The following is a 16597-nucleotide window of genomic DNA, read 5'->3' as shown; positions in this document are numbered from 1 at the left end:
AGCCAGAAATAAATGAGCAAATGTATGTGCGGACGCACCTACTCCCTGGAGAACTTATCAAATGCAACATCTGGATTTTTACGATCAGAGAGCAGCATTTTTATTTGTGCCTGTAAGTAAATAGCATATGAGACAACACATTTAGTGTAATAAATCAGGGATATGAACACTCAATAAGGGTGTGCTCTTTGCCCTTTCCATGTTTATATAAAAAAACATCACACAGAACCAGATCATAATAGAAACTGTTTTATTGTATAACATACACCCAGTTAATATTTTAATAACAGCAGGCTCTGTCAAATGTTCATTGTGATAAGAGTTACTGATTCTCACTGATTTCTTTTCAACTTTTACTATTCTCATCATCCCTGTTCTTATATGTTCATTGCAAAATAACACATAGCTCATTGATTGGTCTACTCCGTTTTTTGTTTTTTGATTTATTTATTTATTTTATTTTGTCAAGTGATTATAAAATAACAGGTATAAGTATAAACATAGTTATGAATACATGAAATGGATACATATAAGGGGAAAAAAAAGGACAGGGATGGTAGGCACATTGGTGCGCTTATGCACGCCCCCTACAGACCCCTTAGGAAAGGAGTGAAGTCAATAATAGACAGTCTGTTAAAATTTTTAGGGTTTGCGGAAGAAACCACAGAGTCAGGTAGAGTATATTTATATTTTAGCATATGTTAGCCAGGGTTCACCAAGGTGGCTGGCCGCCTTGGTGAAAGGAATTTTTACGAGTGGTGTTACCTTTACCTGCAGGACGCCTGAATGCTGGTTAGGCAATCGGGGGAGGCTCCTTTCTTGTCCCTATGTGGTTTATTCGCTCACGGGAATCGAGCCACCAACCTCATCAGTGCGCAGGCCCAGCGTCTTACCAGCGTCTTACCCAGTCTTGGTATCCTACCGGTTTGGCCCGGTTCGGCCAAGTCAGTAGCGCCAATGAGCAGTGGAAAATAAACTGGTTGTCTCAGCCACTCTGCTGTTGGGTTTGCCCACCCGCCCAGGCTCCCATACTTACCTTTATTCCCTGCTTTTGAAATGCAGCTGCTTTGCGTGGTACAGCAGAGTGCTGCACAGCAGTTACTGAAACGACAGGGAGAGTGCAGGCCTGCAAAAGGTGAGTTGGAACGCCTCTGCGCATGTACAAAGTGTGCATTTGGCACACAAGCGCAAAGTGCACCCACCAAGCAATGCCCACCAAACCGGTAGTAAAAATCTTTGAATCCCACCACTGATCTTACCACTTGAGCCACCGTGGCCCCCTGGTCTACTCCGTATTTGCTTTTCAAACAAATGGGTTGAATTTTGCCAGGATAACTCATATCTCATTCCAGGCACATGGAATTCTGTCCATGGCACAGAATCTGGAATCCCAAATCACTCGACTTTCATTTTGAAAAAATCAATATAGCCCTCATGATAGTTCAAATGTATTTGAAGATATTCAAGTTGTTCTAACAAAAAGCTCTACTTTTACAAAGATAGCTATTTCATCATCTTGGCCTCTAGTCAAGGGATTTACAACTCAAAGAGGTCTTTTAACAGCTGCACAACTGGCCAAAATCAACATTTTCCTGGCATGAAAACCATGCTTTCCAAGCACAGAGATGCAATAATGAGGGTTTCATGGGTCTAATTAGTTCTATGATATTTATATTATATATCTATATTCCTCCTTCTTACAACCCATGCCAGGAGAATCGCAACTCTGTTTGTATTGAAAAATAGAGACTGACAAAGGCTTTCTAGAGATCTTTATTGGAACTTCTCAATCATATAATGTCTATTGATCCAGTATTCCACCAAATATATTTACTTCCACTTTTCATGAAGCTGCATTAGCTTCAAAGCTGTATAATCATATTCCCTCCCCCTTTCTCATTCCATTGAAAGCCTTCTATAGTGCAGAATCAGGACACATTGGACAACAATGACCAGGACTGAATCTGTCCATCTGGTCTTCTCATCTAAACAGGCCCTCTTCAAACTTCATGGGGTTTGGAAACCCCTGTGTGGAACTATCCAAATATTCTCCCAAATGTGCTGGAATATGTCTGCATTCAAAATGTATGTTAAACCAATAAGTCACATTTCCTATCTCCAAAAGATTGTTAAGTCCAGAATAATTGCAAATGGTAGGTTAAAATATGAAGAAGCTTAAGTCGTCCAATAAAGTTGGGAGAATATATATTAGGAGGTAGAAAAATGGAACTGAATAAATTGAAAGATATTTTTGGAAAAAAGACAGAGGATTTGGCAGACTCGTGGGTACATAGGTAGCAAAAAATAGTGGAGATGGAAATAATGGTTGGGTTGAATACGAAACATATAAATAAGGATCCAAGGGAGGTGAGTTAAAAAGAGAAGAAGTGAAACTTCCAAGAGCATGAGAGATGATGGATAGAAAGGATCTTTTTTAAAAGCAAGATTGTCTATACTAAGAATTAGAATAGATTAAGAAATTAGGAATAGGGGGAATATTATTATACATATTTTTGCATAACACATTTAAAGTGAATGGTGCAGGTTAAGATCAGATTTTGAAGAATAGTGTGTCAGGTATGCTCAAGAATAATGTTACTATTATTAGAAGGATGTAGCAAATATTGAATAACTGAAGAATGAAGAGCTATGTGCTGACACAAATATGTATAATAACATTAGAACCACATATGTTTGATTAATGAAGTAATTTTCATTTGTATCAATATGATTTTTGTATCAAAATGAATGACACTCAGATGCTACATTGTCCATGCAATAATACTGATGTATATTTAAAAATAAAACACTTAAAGCTTAAGTTACTCAATAGGCTTTATAAATGACCAGAAATCTGATCTTGGGTAACTCTGATCCATAAAAATTATCAGGCCAATCCAATGAAAATTCATCTTTGCATCCCTGATTTAGAATCACTTTTCAATCTGGATTTGCAGGATCTTGAACCTTAGACCATTTGCAATTAGGGTGCTGCTTTGTGAAACAGTGGTCCTTTATTTGAAATGTTCTCTGCCATTTTGAGTCTTTGGTCAGGCAGGTTTTAAGTCCCATCCTTCTGCAAGCGGGCCGACTTAAATGTTTGCAAAATAGACATGAACATCCAAAAGGCATAATTACTTTCAGGAAGGAATTCCCTTTGAGTTTGTATATATCTATGTGTGTGCATAGCTCCTACACACCCACCCTCCCACACCCTAGAATTACAGCATAGTCATAATGACCCCAGAGACCCCTTCCAAGTGTGTGAGTCTAAACAGAACCATTGATTGATGCTTCCCTCCCAAAAAGCACGGCTCAGACAGAAATGAACATGTCAGCAATGCCGACCTCCTTAACAGTGCATAATGCACATGACAGAGCCCCATCAATGTTAAAAAATGTCTCACAGATTCGGTTCTCAACAATTCTTAACCCCAGCAAATTTAAAAAAAACCAAACAGTTTAAACAGGAAAATTCCAAAAGATTTTGCTGTGGGAAGACAATTCTGTTGCTTTTCTTTTTGCCAAGTTCCCTCCCTTATTCTATTGGATAATGACTTTTCTGGAGGGTGGGGGGTGGGGGGGGGAAGAAGGGTAGCATTACACTCAAGGCATGCTCTTCCACAATTTATGGGAATTTAGGAAAATTCCAGAATGCAGGAGGAAAGGCCGTTTCTTGAGCATGTCAACTTTCAATTTTGGAAAGCAAGTTTCTAGCCCTTATGATTGGGAGAACAGGTTGCAAAATAAGGCCGGCCAAGTTTCCAGAGAAATGGATACATAAGGTTTTTTTTTTTAGTGGTTGGAAATATAAGAGGTTTGCTTCACAGGAAAAATAAAGAACATTGTGAAATTTCTAATCCATTCAGGTTGAATCATTCATTCTTTCTCAGGGAAGTTTTCCCAACATCCTTCTCCTCTCTTTCTTTATCTTTTCTCCTGATTATTTTTAAACAGAATGCTGGCATGGCAATACCTAAAACCATTTACAGATTACAGTTCAGGCCGACTTTTCAGAGAAGCCCATAAAGAGAGCCAGAAGTCTGGCAAAACACCCATATCTCTAGAGCTGCCAATTTCACATGAAAAGGAAAATGAATGCATGGCACACACACACACACACACACACACACACAGAGAGAGAGAGAGAGAGAGAGAGAGAGAGAGAGAGAGAGAGAGAGAGAGAGAAATTTCCAAAGAATAATGTTTGAAAAAAGGTTATGCTTTGCGTTAGGGAACCCTATGTTTGAAAAGCAAGTGGAAGTAATAAAATTGGGGAAATCTATCAACCTGGTTTGTGCTTAGAAATACTTTGACCCAAATTGGGCGGATGAGAGGTTATGGATAGATTGTGTCCTTCCTTATTCAGAGAGAAAAACATTGTGTGTGTATGTAGCCTTCCCCCCTTTCAGTTCCCCAGGAATGGACCTGGACATCTGTTGGATACAAGCATGTACAAACAAGTTGCAAAAAAAAAAAAAAAAAAACCCCCCACCAACAAAAACCAACCACAGAAGGATTTAAAACAAAAAGCAGCTAAACATAACGGAGCTCCCTCCTTGCCATTCAAGGTCTGATCAACAGCAGATTGGCTTGTTGTGGGCGCTGCTCAGCTTCTGAAATTGGCACAAGTTCCATTCATTGGATCAAGCAGGGGACTGAGCAGATAGATTCATGCAACAAAGGATTATTGAGTTGCAATGACAGCTTTGAAGAGAGCCAGACCTCCTTCCTTCCTTCCTTCCTTCCTTCCTTCCTTCCTTCCTTCCTTCCTTCCTTCCTTCCTTCCTTCCTTCCTTCCTTCCTTCCTTCCTAGATGAAGTTAAGATAGAGGTGAATAGTTTTTCTCTTCTTTCTTTCTTTCTTTCTTTCTTTCTTTCTTTCTTTCTTTCTTTCTTTCTTTCTTTCTTTCTTTCTTTCTTTCTTTTTTCTTTCTTCTTTCTCTCTCTATCCCTCCCCCCTCCTGCCCTCCCTTCCTTCCTTCCTCCTTCCTTCCTTCCTTCCTTCCTTCCTCCCTTCCCTCCCTCCTCCCTCCTCCCTCCCTCCTCCCTCCTTCCTTCCTTCCTTCCTTCTTCCTTCCTTCCTTCCTTCCTTCCTTCCTTCCTTCCTTCCAAAAGAAAGTTAAGACAGAGGTGACCAATTCATCTCACCGTTTATACTTGGAATTTAAAGACTGAGAAACACCCCTCCCGAAGGTTGAGTCTTATGTGGATGCAAAAAACACAAAAACCATTAAATCCAACTGAAAACAGCAACAATAGTTAGGAAACTAACAGCCGCTGAAAGACCTCACTGAAGCTGCCATTCAAAGCTGATTTTGGTCAAATAGCTGTAATCTGGCACCAGCATGAATAAAGATGAGTGCCACCTGGATGCCCTAGAGTAAACAATTGTTCAGGGTAGGAACTGAGAAAGAACCGTCTCTAATACTTACTAATACTTACTTCTCCAACTGTCCAAGAAAGGGAACAGTAGGTGAGATGTTTAGAGTAAATATCTCTACAGTATAAATAGAGAAGCCCACTGAGGCCAAAACCAGGTCACAGTTAGCTCTCTACTCACAACCATTTGTTCAGTGTATTGTTTAGCACAAAAGCACTGAAAAAAGTAATTTATGACCATTTTAACACTTATGGCTATGACAACATCCCCATGGTCACAGGTCAAAATTTCATCTTGAGGGTTGTTAACCAGGTCACCATGTGACTGCACCCAATTTTATCTTTCTTGTGGTGGTTTGTTAAGTGAATGTGGCAGTCTTAAAGTGAACGGTGCAGTCATTAAGTGGATACCACAGTTGTTAAACAAACCCATTGTTTGCTATGGGACGTTTCTTGTCGGAAACTAGAAGAATGTCTTTTTCAAATTATTTCGGAATACACTTTTGTTTACGTGTAGGATTAATTGGCTTTTTGACATGAAACTAGACTTGAGGAGAGAGGATTAACCACAATTAGTCAGCAGAAGAAGAGACTTTTCAGGTATATTTTAGCTGAAGGATTTGAGCTTTTAGAAGATAAAATAAAAGTTGCCAGTTCTCTAATCTAGGACCTTTCTTTTCCTCTTCCCCAATTATACCAACCAAGGATGTCCATAAGGCATAGTCAAAGGGTGTCCAACCTTGGCAACTTTAACACATGCGGACTTCAACTCACAGGATTCCCCAGCTGGCCTTGCTGGCTGGGAATTCTGGGAGTTGAAGTCCACAAGTCTTAAAGTTGCCAGGGTTGGATACCCCAAGCATACACAAAAAAATCAAAATGGCAGCTACTATGGTATGAGTGTTGTACTTTTTTAAATAAAGCAGCATGGATTGCTCTATTGCAGTTCCCATTTTTGACTTCTTTGTCCACGCTCTGTGGTTACCATAGAATCAATTCAAGGAGGAGAAAGCACAAAGAAGGAAACATTTTAAATACTCTTATTAGAAGACATTGATATTTAATTAGGCTAGTTCTCTCTTTGAATCCTCCATTGACAGATGGCCTTTTTATACCGTAGGTCTTCTTCTTTTTTTTTTTTGAAATACCTTATTAGTGTACCTCAGAACATTTTTTTAGAGATCCCTGTGCTATTTGGAAAATATTTTCCATTCAAGCAGAGATCCTGGAAAATTGGTGCTCTGTGACATCTACTGACTAACAGAGAGAATCACAGGTTTGCTTCCCACTGATCCTTTAACCTAGTTTCTGTTATCAGGACCTATCAGCTTCACCCTTCTCCGGGAGGGCATATGGAAATCTGGAAATGAAGTATGGAAAGCAGGGAATATATGTAAATCACTGAGTAGATTGCGTACAGGTACTACAAGATCCAGAGACACTCTGAACAAATCCAGTGGCTTCTGCTCTTTGTGATTGTGATGACATGCAGACAACAACACATATGTATACTTGCCCCTTGTGCCCAGATCAGGGTACATTTAAGGACCTCATGGCCTTAATGGACCTCATTAATGTTGCTAGTTTCTGGGCAAGGTCTGTTTAATTTGTACATATTTTAATCTTGTATATCTTAAATTTTGTGCCATAGAGGTAAAGGTAAAGGTTCCTCTCACACATACGCACTAGTCGTTTCCGGCTCTAGGGGGTGGTGGTCATCTCCATTACAAACCCAAAGAGCAGCACTATCTGAAGATGTCTCCATGGTCATATGGCCGTCATGACTAAATGCCAAAGCACGGAATACTGTTACCTTCCCAGTGGTCCCTATTTTTCTACTTGCATTTTTAACATGCTTTTGAACTGCTAGGTAGGCAGAAACTGGGACAAGTAACGGGAGCTCACTCTGTTAAGTGGCGCTAGGGATTCGAACCACCGAACTGCCGACCTTTCTGATCGACAAGCTCAGCGTCTTAGCCACTGAGCTACCACGTCCCTCTTGTGTCATATGGTATGCCTTATTTTAATTGCGATGCTTCTGATACAAATAAACAAACCAATATCTTTTCAGCCTTATAGAGCAGAAACTGTGATTAGGTATAAATATCCTGAATGTTCTAAGTGTCTGTCAGCTAAGTTGCTAATAAGATGGATTGTAACCCCACACATCTCTAATCACTTATATTTTGCATTGGCTGGGAATGTTGTAAATATCACACAATCTCCTAGAGATTATTCTTTAAAGCAATACAACGCTGCATCCCACATTAAGAAAAAGACATTTGATCCATTCTGCTGGTGTTATAGTCACTGGAAAACTCCCCCCCACCAAATGAAAACGGCGAGGAGGTGAGAAGGGAGAAATGGCTCCAGAAGGGGAGGAAATTCCAGTCATCCTCACTCCTCCTACCATCCAGCTGGCTTTTGTATTTCTTTCTTCTTCTTTTTTTGGTAAGAATGGCAAATTAAATGCAAATATAGATTTAAAGTGACCTCCAGTCTGGCTTTAAGAAGAGCTTGTCTCAGCTGTAGGGAGAAGAGAAAGATGACGCGTGTTGTTTACAGTGAGTGAAGCAGCTGGCCTTAAATGAAATCACTTAAGAACTGCTGATCAAGTGCGGTCAATTTTTTAGACACCCAAAACTTTGCAATTAATCAATTGTGCATTACTTAAATTAGGACTACTGATTTCTTGTCCTTTTTTTTTTTTCCAGTGGCAGGCACAACAATGAACATGAGACTCAACGAAGAGGTGGGATTATATTTTCAGCAGTTCTGCATCCCTGTTTTGGGTGAGATGAATCACATTTGTGGGTGTCACAGTATTTACAGTTTTTTTGTGTCTGAAAGCTGAGGTATTTGTGGATTTTTTTTTCAATAGCATGTTTTTTTTTTAATGGGCTGCCAAAAATCATTCAGAGGTGACCTGTGATTTACAATCTGTCCAATCCAACCTTAAACCTAATTAAAAGTCGGTCCCAAGATGCTGATGAATTTGGATAATTATTCTGAAGCTTCTTAAGAATTTTCCTGTAAATTTAGCCAGGGCTACAAAATTTGGGGAAAACACTAGATGGCAGCAAAAAGTTAGTGGTTTGTGATGTTTCCCTGCTGCCATCTTGTGGTCATCCCAAGCTTTTCAGACCAGTATGCCTTAAATCAGGAAAGTCAAACTCCTGCCTCGAGGGCTGGATGCATCATATGCTGGCCACGCCCATGCCTGGTTTAGAGAAGGGAGAAAAAGTCATGATATGTCATGCAACACTGCCATGATGATGTGAGTTTGACATCCCTTCCCTTTCTCCAGTGTTCATTGGATATCTGAGTCCAATTAAAATGCTACTTTTAAGCAATATGCCTTATTAAATGTCATATTTAAAAACTTGGAGGACTGTCTTTATTCATATCAGCCCATCTACATGTTTTAAGGACTATAATAGAAATACTTCTCACTTACTTTATCTGAGATTTGTTGGGTTCAATTTGGGAGAAAAATATCAGCCAGGGACCATAAAATAAAATAGGATTAAAAAAAAAAACTCTAAAGGTTATTATTTTTTTTGTTGAAAATTTGCTGAGATTTTGAGAATTATATGATTGTAATATCATTACCATTGATTTTTATTCATCTCTAAAGTATCCTGCTAGTATTACTTATATTTAATTCTGGAAGCTATCCTGACAGAGTTTTCATCCTTCCAGATGGATCTAAAATATTCAGTTATGGATTAAAATATTTAAAAATCACTTATCTGGTATGAAAGTTGAGACACAATTGTAAAAAAAAAAACCAACCCAAACCCCACAATACAATTAATTCACAATAAAATAAGGGAGAAGCAAAATGGTTTAGAAGAAGCTCTAAGCAACATCAAAATCCTTTGGGAGCCATCAAAGGTCACATCACAATGATGTACACAGTCCACTTTCACTGACAAAGATACAGATGTTAGAAAATGTCATGCCCCATGTATGACAATTTACAACACAATAATTTTTTGTCCCATGCTCAAACTCACTTTCTTCAAGAAGAGGTCCAAAGTTGGTCCTTGCCAACCCTCTGAAAACAGAGCAACCCTAAGTTGCCTCACAACTTAAATTAAAATGGATGGCTTTTAGCCTTCTTTGAGATTTCATCAATTGTTACAGCTAAAATCTCTGTTTTTGTCAGCTTCTTCTGAAACTCTAGGCTGTGGCCCAGGTTGGCAACCAAACCCTGCCATTCAGAAAGGGAAATATGAGTCCAAAGTAGAACTTCCAGCTCTCCATCTTCCATGCCACCAGGCTGCCAAGTCTTCCACCCACTTTAAGCCAAGAGAAGTGACTAATGTGTAGCTTTCCTTCTGTTGGAAAGGTTGGCAGACTGACATAAATTAGAAGGCTGTGGTGGGCAGATCTGTTCCAGCTATTTTTTGCCTCCATGCAAATAGCACTGTGCCGAATGCCAAGCAGTCATGGCATGTGACTGACAGCACTGACAATTCCACATTGCACTGACATTTGGGAAGGCGGAACAAGAGAAACCATTTCCTTTAATGGAATAGATAAAGGGCCGCTGTGGAGAAAGGCAGTGCTGCCTCATGTTGCAGAAAGCAGTTCCAGCAACCCCGTGAGGGGTTTATCAAATCAAAGAGAGACATGCAGCATGCATTTCCTGCCAATGAGAAGCTGTTTCAGATCACCTGGAGCTAACCTAAAGTCATGACAGCCATGAATAATAGGAGTTGTGAAAGCATTTAAATGGTTCCATGTTGGATGAGATCTTTGACTCATGGACATCCCAACTTCTGGACAGCAATAGCAATAGCAATAGCACTTAGACTTACATATTGCTTCACAGTGCTTTACAGCCCTTGTTTAGAGTCAGCCTATTGCCCCCAACAATCTGGGTCATTTTACTGACCTCAGAAGGATGGAAGGCTGAGTCAGCCTTGATTCGGTGAGAATCGAACTGCTGAACTGCAGCCAGTTCACAGTCAGCAGAAGTAGCCTGCAATACTGCATTCTAATCACTACACCACCACGAGTAGCCGGATAAAATAAATACCCCTTTCTAAATCTAGCGGGAGCTCTTTAAATATGGTGGAATGGGATAGAGTGGGCTATCTGGATTTCAACAACTAGTGCACCCCGTCCCCAAATAATTTGAGTTTGTCAGTGGAATAAAAGAAAGAGAATCTAATGCAGGAGATTCTTTTATGCCTTTATTTCTTAGGGAAAAAAAGATACCAAAGGTTCTGCAATCAAATTTATTAAAAGTAGGGAACAAAAAAAAGAATTTTTTCTGCAAATGTATCTCAGCCTTCTACAAAAATTCAAAACATTCTATAAGATTGGAGAAAAAATGGAATAGTGAGCTTGAAATTAAGTTATTGGATAAGTCCCCTATACTGATGGAGCTTAACTTTTGTTTTAGCATATTGACTAAGTCACTTCTAGGTATAGTTCAAGGTTATACTAATGGTTATATCCATGGTTTATGAATTAGCCCAATGAATGAACATGTTATTCAGCGAACAATAGCTTAGCCCTTAGTTAAGTGGATGTGAACTCCATGCTCCTATAGTTCACATACAGTTACTTATATATGAGTTTCTTGGAAGAATCTTAGATAAGATATTTTCTACTGCAAAAATAGGAGGTGAAGGTATCAGACCCTTGACTTTTGCATCAATTATTGGCAAAATCTTGTTTTGTTGCTAGACATGGCATACAGTACCTGAGCCAATGGGTTCAGCAGTAGAGTTTGCCCCATCATTACCAACTTAAGCTAGGTCAAATAATTATCTAGCCCAGACATGAAGGATCCTGCAGAGTGTTCAGCCTGGGCTTGAATACTTAAACTTAAGGGTCAAAGTCTGGCCATTTGTTCCAATGCCCCTCTAAACCAAGAATTCTGTTAACATGGCCATTGTTTCCAAGGTCAAAAGCCTTCTTTGATTTCTATGATGAACTGGGCTGCTTATGCTCCCCTGCTGGGCATCCACATGGTCCAAGCCTGAAGCCAACCAGAACCCTTTCAGTCCTGAAATGTGTGTTTGTAAAATCTCATCGTAGCATGGCTTGCAAAATGCTAAACAGAGAAGCATCCAGCTGAGGTTGGGCTCAGACTGCCTATCCAGGTCATACTATTCATTGCTTTCATTTCCATTTTTTTTTTTCAAGTTCCTGATAGAGTCGAATGAAGACACATCAAGTGAATGAAAGCTTTGTAGACAAATTGGCAATGCAGATTTTCAGGGCAAAGGCCCAAGCACCCCAGGTGTATCAACAAAAGGTAAGAGTTGTGCCATCGTTCTCACTGAGGCTCTTGTTATTTTTAGCATCTGGGGAGAGTCTACACTCCTTCACGGTATTTTTTTTTCCAGACCTTTATAAGAAATGTAAAATCCAACCAGCGTCTTGAAAGATCAGACAAGAAAGAAACCATGTAGGTATCTTTTCAGCCTAGCAAATCATGTGTCAGACAACAGCAAGACCACACCTAGAGTACTGGTTTTGATCACCACGCTATAAAAAATGTTGCTGAGGCTCTAGAAAAAGTGCAGAGAAGAGCAACCAGGATGATTAGGGGACTGGAGGTTAAAACATATGAAGAACAGTTACAGGAACTGGGCTTGGCTAGTCTAGTGAAGAGAAAGACCAGGGGAGACATGATAGCAGTGTTCCAATATTTGAGGAGCTGCCACAGAAAGGAAGGGGTCAAGCCATTTTCCAAGGCACTTGAAGGTCAGACAAGACTTAATGGATGGAAACTGATCAAGGAGAGATTCAACCTAGAAATAAGGAGAATTTTTCTGATAGTAAGAACTATCAATCAATGGAACAGCTAGCTTCAGAAGTTGTGGGAGCTTCATCACTTGAGACCTTCAAGAAGAGATTGGACTGCCAATTGTCAGAAATAGTGTAGGGTCTTATGCTGGGGTGGGGAGTTGGACTAGATGACCAACAACTCTGTTAATCTGTATCTGTCAGGGATGAGGAGGTGGTGGTAAGAGATGTGTATGCCACCAGGATCCTCTTAAAGATCCAAACTGAACTAAGCCATTTCTAACTTTTTAAGAAATATCTGGTGTTTTTTTTTAAAGGAATGAACCCAAGTCAAGAAGAAGGGAAAACAGAATAGAGATAAAAATAAAGAAGTTCAGGACTAGACTCTTTTTTTCCTAATAATTCATGACATGCTTTCTGTCATATCCCATTAACCCAGCAACAGGGGAATTTGTATGATACAACAACAAAAAAGCAGACCAGCTGAAGGAAAAGACAACATTGCTTTTTGAAATTGTCATCAGTTGAGCCTGTCACCTTTTCACTCTTTAGTTCGAAGGGACTGGAGCATCTAAAATCTAGATGCACCAAGAGAAAACATCCTTTTCTGCAGAAGAAATGCATTGGGACATAGAGAGATGGACAGCTTTGTTGCAATGACAGTGGTGTTAATAGTCTGAGACAAGCAGCAAAAACTATTTTAGGTTTTAAAATTATACTGAACAGTACTGACAGCATCCCACTGACCAGTACAGGAGCTAATTTGTACCTTGTAAGTCTTGCAATGACTTCGTAGATCTGACTAGACAATGAAGCACATTGCAAAACCCTCTGGAAATGCTGTTAATTACTTTGAATTTTCATCTCTTCCTTTTCAACAGTAGACAGTAATTTCCAACCTTTTCAGATCTAGGAACATTTCTGAATCTAGTCTCCTGTGTAGCTTCTGAATTACGTGATTCGTTCTGGGTCCCCCCACTACTCCTGCCACCTTTTATCCTTTCCTAAGTATAGGAAAAAAGGGGGTTTCATGCAGGGGTGGGATTCAAATTTTTTAACAAATGGTTCTGTGGGTGTGGCTTAGTTGATGGGCGTGGCTTGGTGGTCATGTTTTTGGCTGAGCATGGCCAACTCAATATCACTCACATCAAGGCTTGCATCTCTTCGCCTGGCCTCTCATGACTGTGGGGATGCTGCAACAGTCGTAAGTGTGAAAAATGGCCATAAGTCACTTTTTTCAGTGCCATTGTAACTTTGAATGGTCACTCAACACAAGTAAAGTACCAGCAAAGGAGGGGAAAAAAAAACTCCAGAGAAGTTCCTGAGACAGGAAGTCTAGTCCTGCCAAGAATGTAATAAGGGTTAATGGAGAGGCAGTTTCTGTAAGCGACACCAGAATGTTTCCTTCCTGCCTTCCTTACAGGATTAGGCCAGTAATTCCTTCTAACAACCAGTTCTCCAAACTGCTTAGAATGTTAACAACCGGTTCTAGAGAATAGGTGCAAACTGGTAGAATCCCATCCCTTGTTTCATGTTAGTGTCAGATTTAGCTGGTCTAAAATGTTAAGAAAACTGGGCCATTCAGTGGAAAATCATGGAGTGGCTCTTCGCGAAGTACCTTTATATATTTCTTGGAGGGGGAAAAAACTTTCAATAACTGCTTCTCAAAATGGCTATATGTTATGTCGAGCATCAAACAGGGAAAGCTTCTTGATAACCAGTTGCTAGGGAACGCAGAGCTTGCTGTCAGATCCTGCTCTTGGGCTTTCCCTAGGCAGTTAATTGGCCATGGTGGAAACAAAGCCTGGACAAGAATGTCCTTAGCATGGACTGCCTGAATAATAGAATAACAGAATTTGAAAAGACTTTGGAGATCTTCTAATCCAAGTCCCTGCTCAAGCAGGAAACCCTATACCATGCCCTTTGTGGTCTCTTATATTTTGAGTGTGGAAATAAGATTCATTTCCTACATTTGTTTGAGAACAGTCCTCTGTTAGTTCTGAAGAAACCAATGGCCTGCTTTGGCTACTTCCACATGTGTATGAAACTCTTCAACATTGGTTGTAGCTCAGAGGTGGTATTCAGCAGGTTCTGACCAGTTCTGGAGAACCAGTAGCGGAAGTTTTGAGTAGTTTGGAGAACCGGCAAATACCACCTGACTGGCCCCTCCCCTATCTATTCTGTGCCTCCCGAATCCCAGCTGATCGGCTGGGTCTTCTTTTGTTGCCCTGCACAGGAGAACAGAGCTGGAAAGCAGGTTAGTGGGGTGGGGAGGGAATGGAGTTTTACAGTATCCTTCCCCTGCCACTCCCACTAAGACACGCTCACCAAGCCACGCCATGCCCACTAAGCCAGGCCCACAGAACTGGTAGTAAATTTTTTTGAATCCCATCACTGTTGCAGCTGCTATTTGGTAAATAGCTTGCCTGTGTGAATAATTGCCTTCAGAAACGATATTCTTCGCCTTAAAGCAGACTGTCCACTATCTGTAAGGCTTAGGGAGATTGATTTGATGGCAGCATCCAGAAGGGCTTAGAACCAATCAGAGGAATTTCCATAGGTCTTAGCCTTCAAGTTTTACAGAGAGGGATAGAGGCTAGTGCTGTCAGTCAGATGCTATATCCCAATTGCCACAAAACCTCATACATTAAGAAAAGAAAAAGTTTCTGGAGAAAAAAGTCCAGATCATAACTTAAGGTTGTAATCTTACAAGACTTACCTGAAAACAAGACCCACTGAGTTTAATAACTGAAGACGCATTCATCAGATTGCATTATTGCACATTTGGCATAAATGACGGATTGAATTACAGGTCATGAGCCCACAAATTATCCATTCTTTTGTAACTGTTTACTACTGACCCGAAGTATTGTTTTTAGATATCCATAGGTAAAATTAATACAAAATACAGACACTTATGTCTTTAGCTTCATTTGTTGAATAGAAGTTGAAATTGTGGGGTCCTGGGTGCTCTCTTGAGTTTGGGTTTTTACTTATAGATGAGTCATTACCTGACTAGGCAACATCCTAAGTGCTGATGAAGTTACCTAGTTACCCAGTTGGATAAGGATACCTTAGAAAGCAAACCATCAAGCTCAGGGGGCTATAAAAATCTGGATTTTACATAGCCCTCTGAGCTTGATTGTTTGCAATGAAACATTTCATTATTCATAATCATTGCGTTGATTCAAATCACAAGGCCTAGAATTCTTCATTAACGAGCCCCTTTGTTGCGTAAGAAGGGATGTTGAGAGCCAGAGTGAGATAGGGATGGAGGTGTTGTACATGGTCTGGAAAAAACCAGAATCAAATCCACTTTGGGCTATGGAAGCTCACTGGGTGAATGAACTAGTCACTTGCTCTTGGCTAGCGGAACCCACAGAATGGGTGTCATAGGGAAAACTACAAAACGAATGTTGCCTGGAGGGAAAAGGAAGAGTATAGATGAAACAAACAAATAAATGGATGCACTTGTTCCAGATATATTATGCTCTTTGTGCAAGCTTATCCCGTTAGCATTTGAAACATAAAATGACTAGGTGGAAATGCATAGCTCTTTGTCTAGTAAGATCTGTGCCTTATGAATAAACAAATGAAGTCAAATTCTGCTCCTAGTTATGCTGCTATAAATCCAAAACCTTGCAGTGCAGTGCTTTATTAACATTTTGAGTTCTGCCCTAGGTGATTCTTTCTTTCTTTCTACATCCTATTAAAAGTGAATAAATATGAAAGTCGTCCCAAACCAGCACACTTTCTCTAGGTGTAATCCCACCAGAATCAGGGAGGCTTAATTCTGAGTAAATAATTGTAGGCTTAAATAGCAAGTTACCTAATGGCAATTTTAAAAGAATCATTTATTTTTGTCTGCTGTTTCATTACTTCCTTAGCCGTTTCAGATTCCATAAAATTAGTTGTCAAGAGGGTTTGTTTACAAATTCCCACAGCACTTCCAGGCATAGCATCCAGACAGCTTGATTTGTATATACTTTAGTTGCAAATAGAGGGAATTTTTTCCCTGATCACACCATCTGTTTTAAACAACTGAAGAAATATATCAGCTGCCAGTTTTCACCCCCAAACAAGATAAAAGGTTTGTCTTGGCAAATTAACTGCTTGGCTTCTTAGGCTGTGAAAGCATCGGTACAAATCACAGCGCCTGATACACAATAGCTGGCGTTTGGTTTGCTTCAACTTGGTGCATTCCACAGGGACAAGACTATATTTCCCACCATCCTTGACAGCTACTTAGGGAGGGCAGTGATTGGACCCCAACACATGCAGAACAGCATCTCAATGAATTATGAGTTCCAACAAATGGAGGACACATGAATGGAATTCCTACATTCCATAAGTCAATAAACTTGGGGTTTTGGTAACAAGGGAAAACAGTGAGATGATCTCCATGCCACACTTGTACTGTCCAACTAGTTTTCAGTCTCTATATC

This window comes from Notechis scutatus, chromosome 3, assembly GCF_049901735.1.
Source record: "Notechis scutatus isolate UNSWTSFEM ecotype Mainland chromosome 3, rNotScu1.2, whole genome shotgun sequence".
Taxonomy (NCBI): domain Eukaryota; kingdom Metazoa; phylum Chordata; class Lepidosauria; order Squamata; family Elapidae; genus Notechis; species Notechis scutatus.
This window is presented reverse-complemented; position numbering follows the sequence as displayed.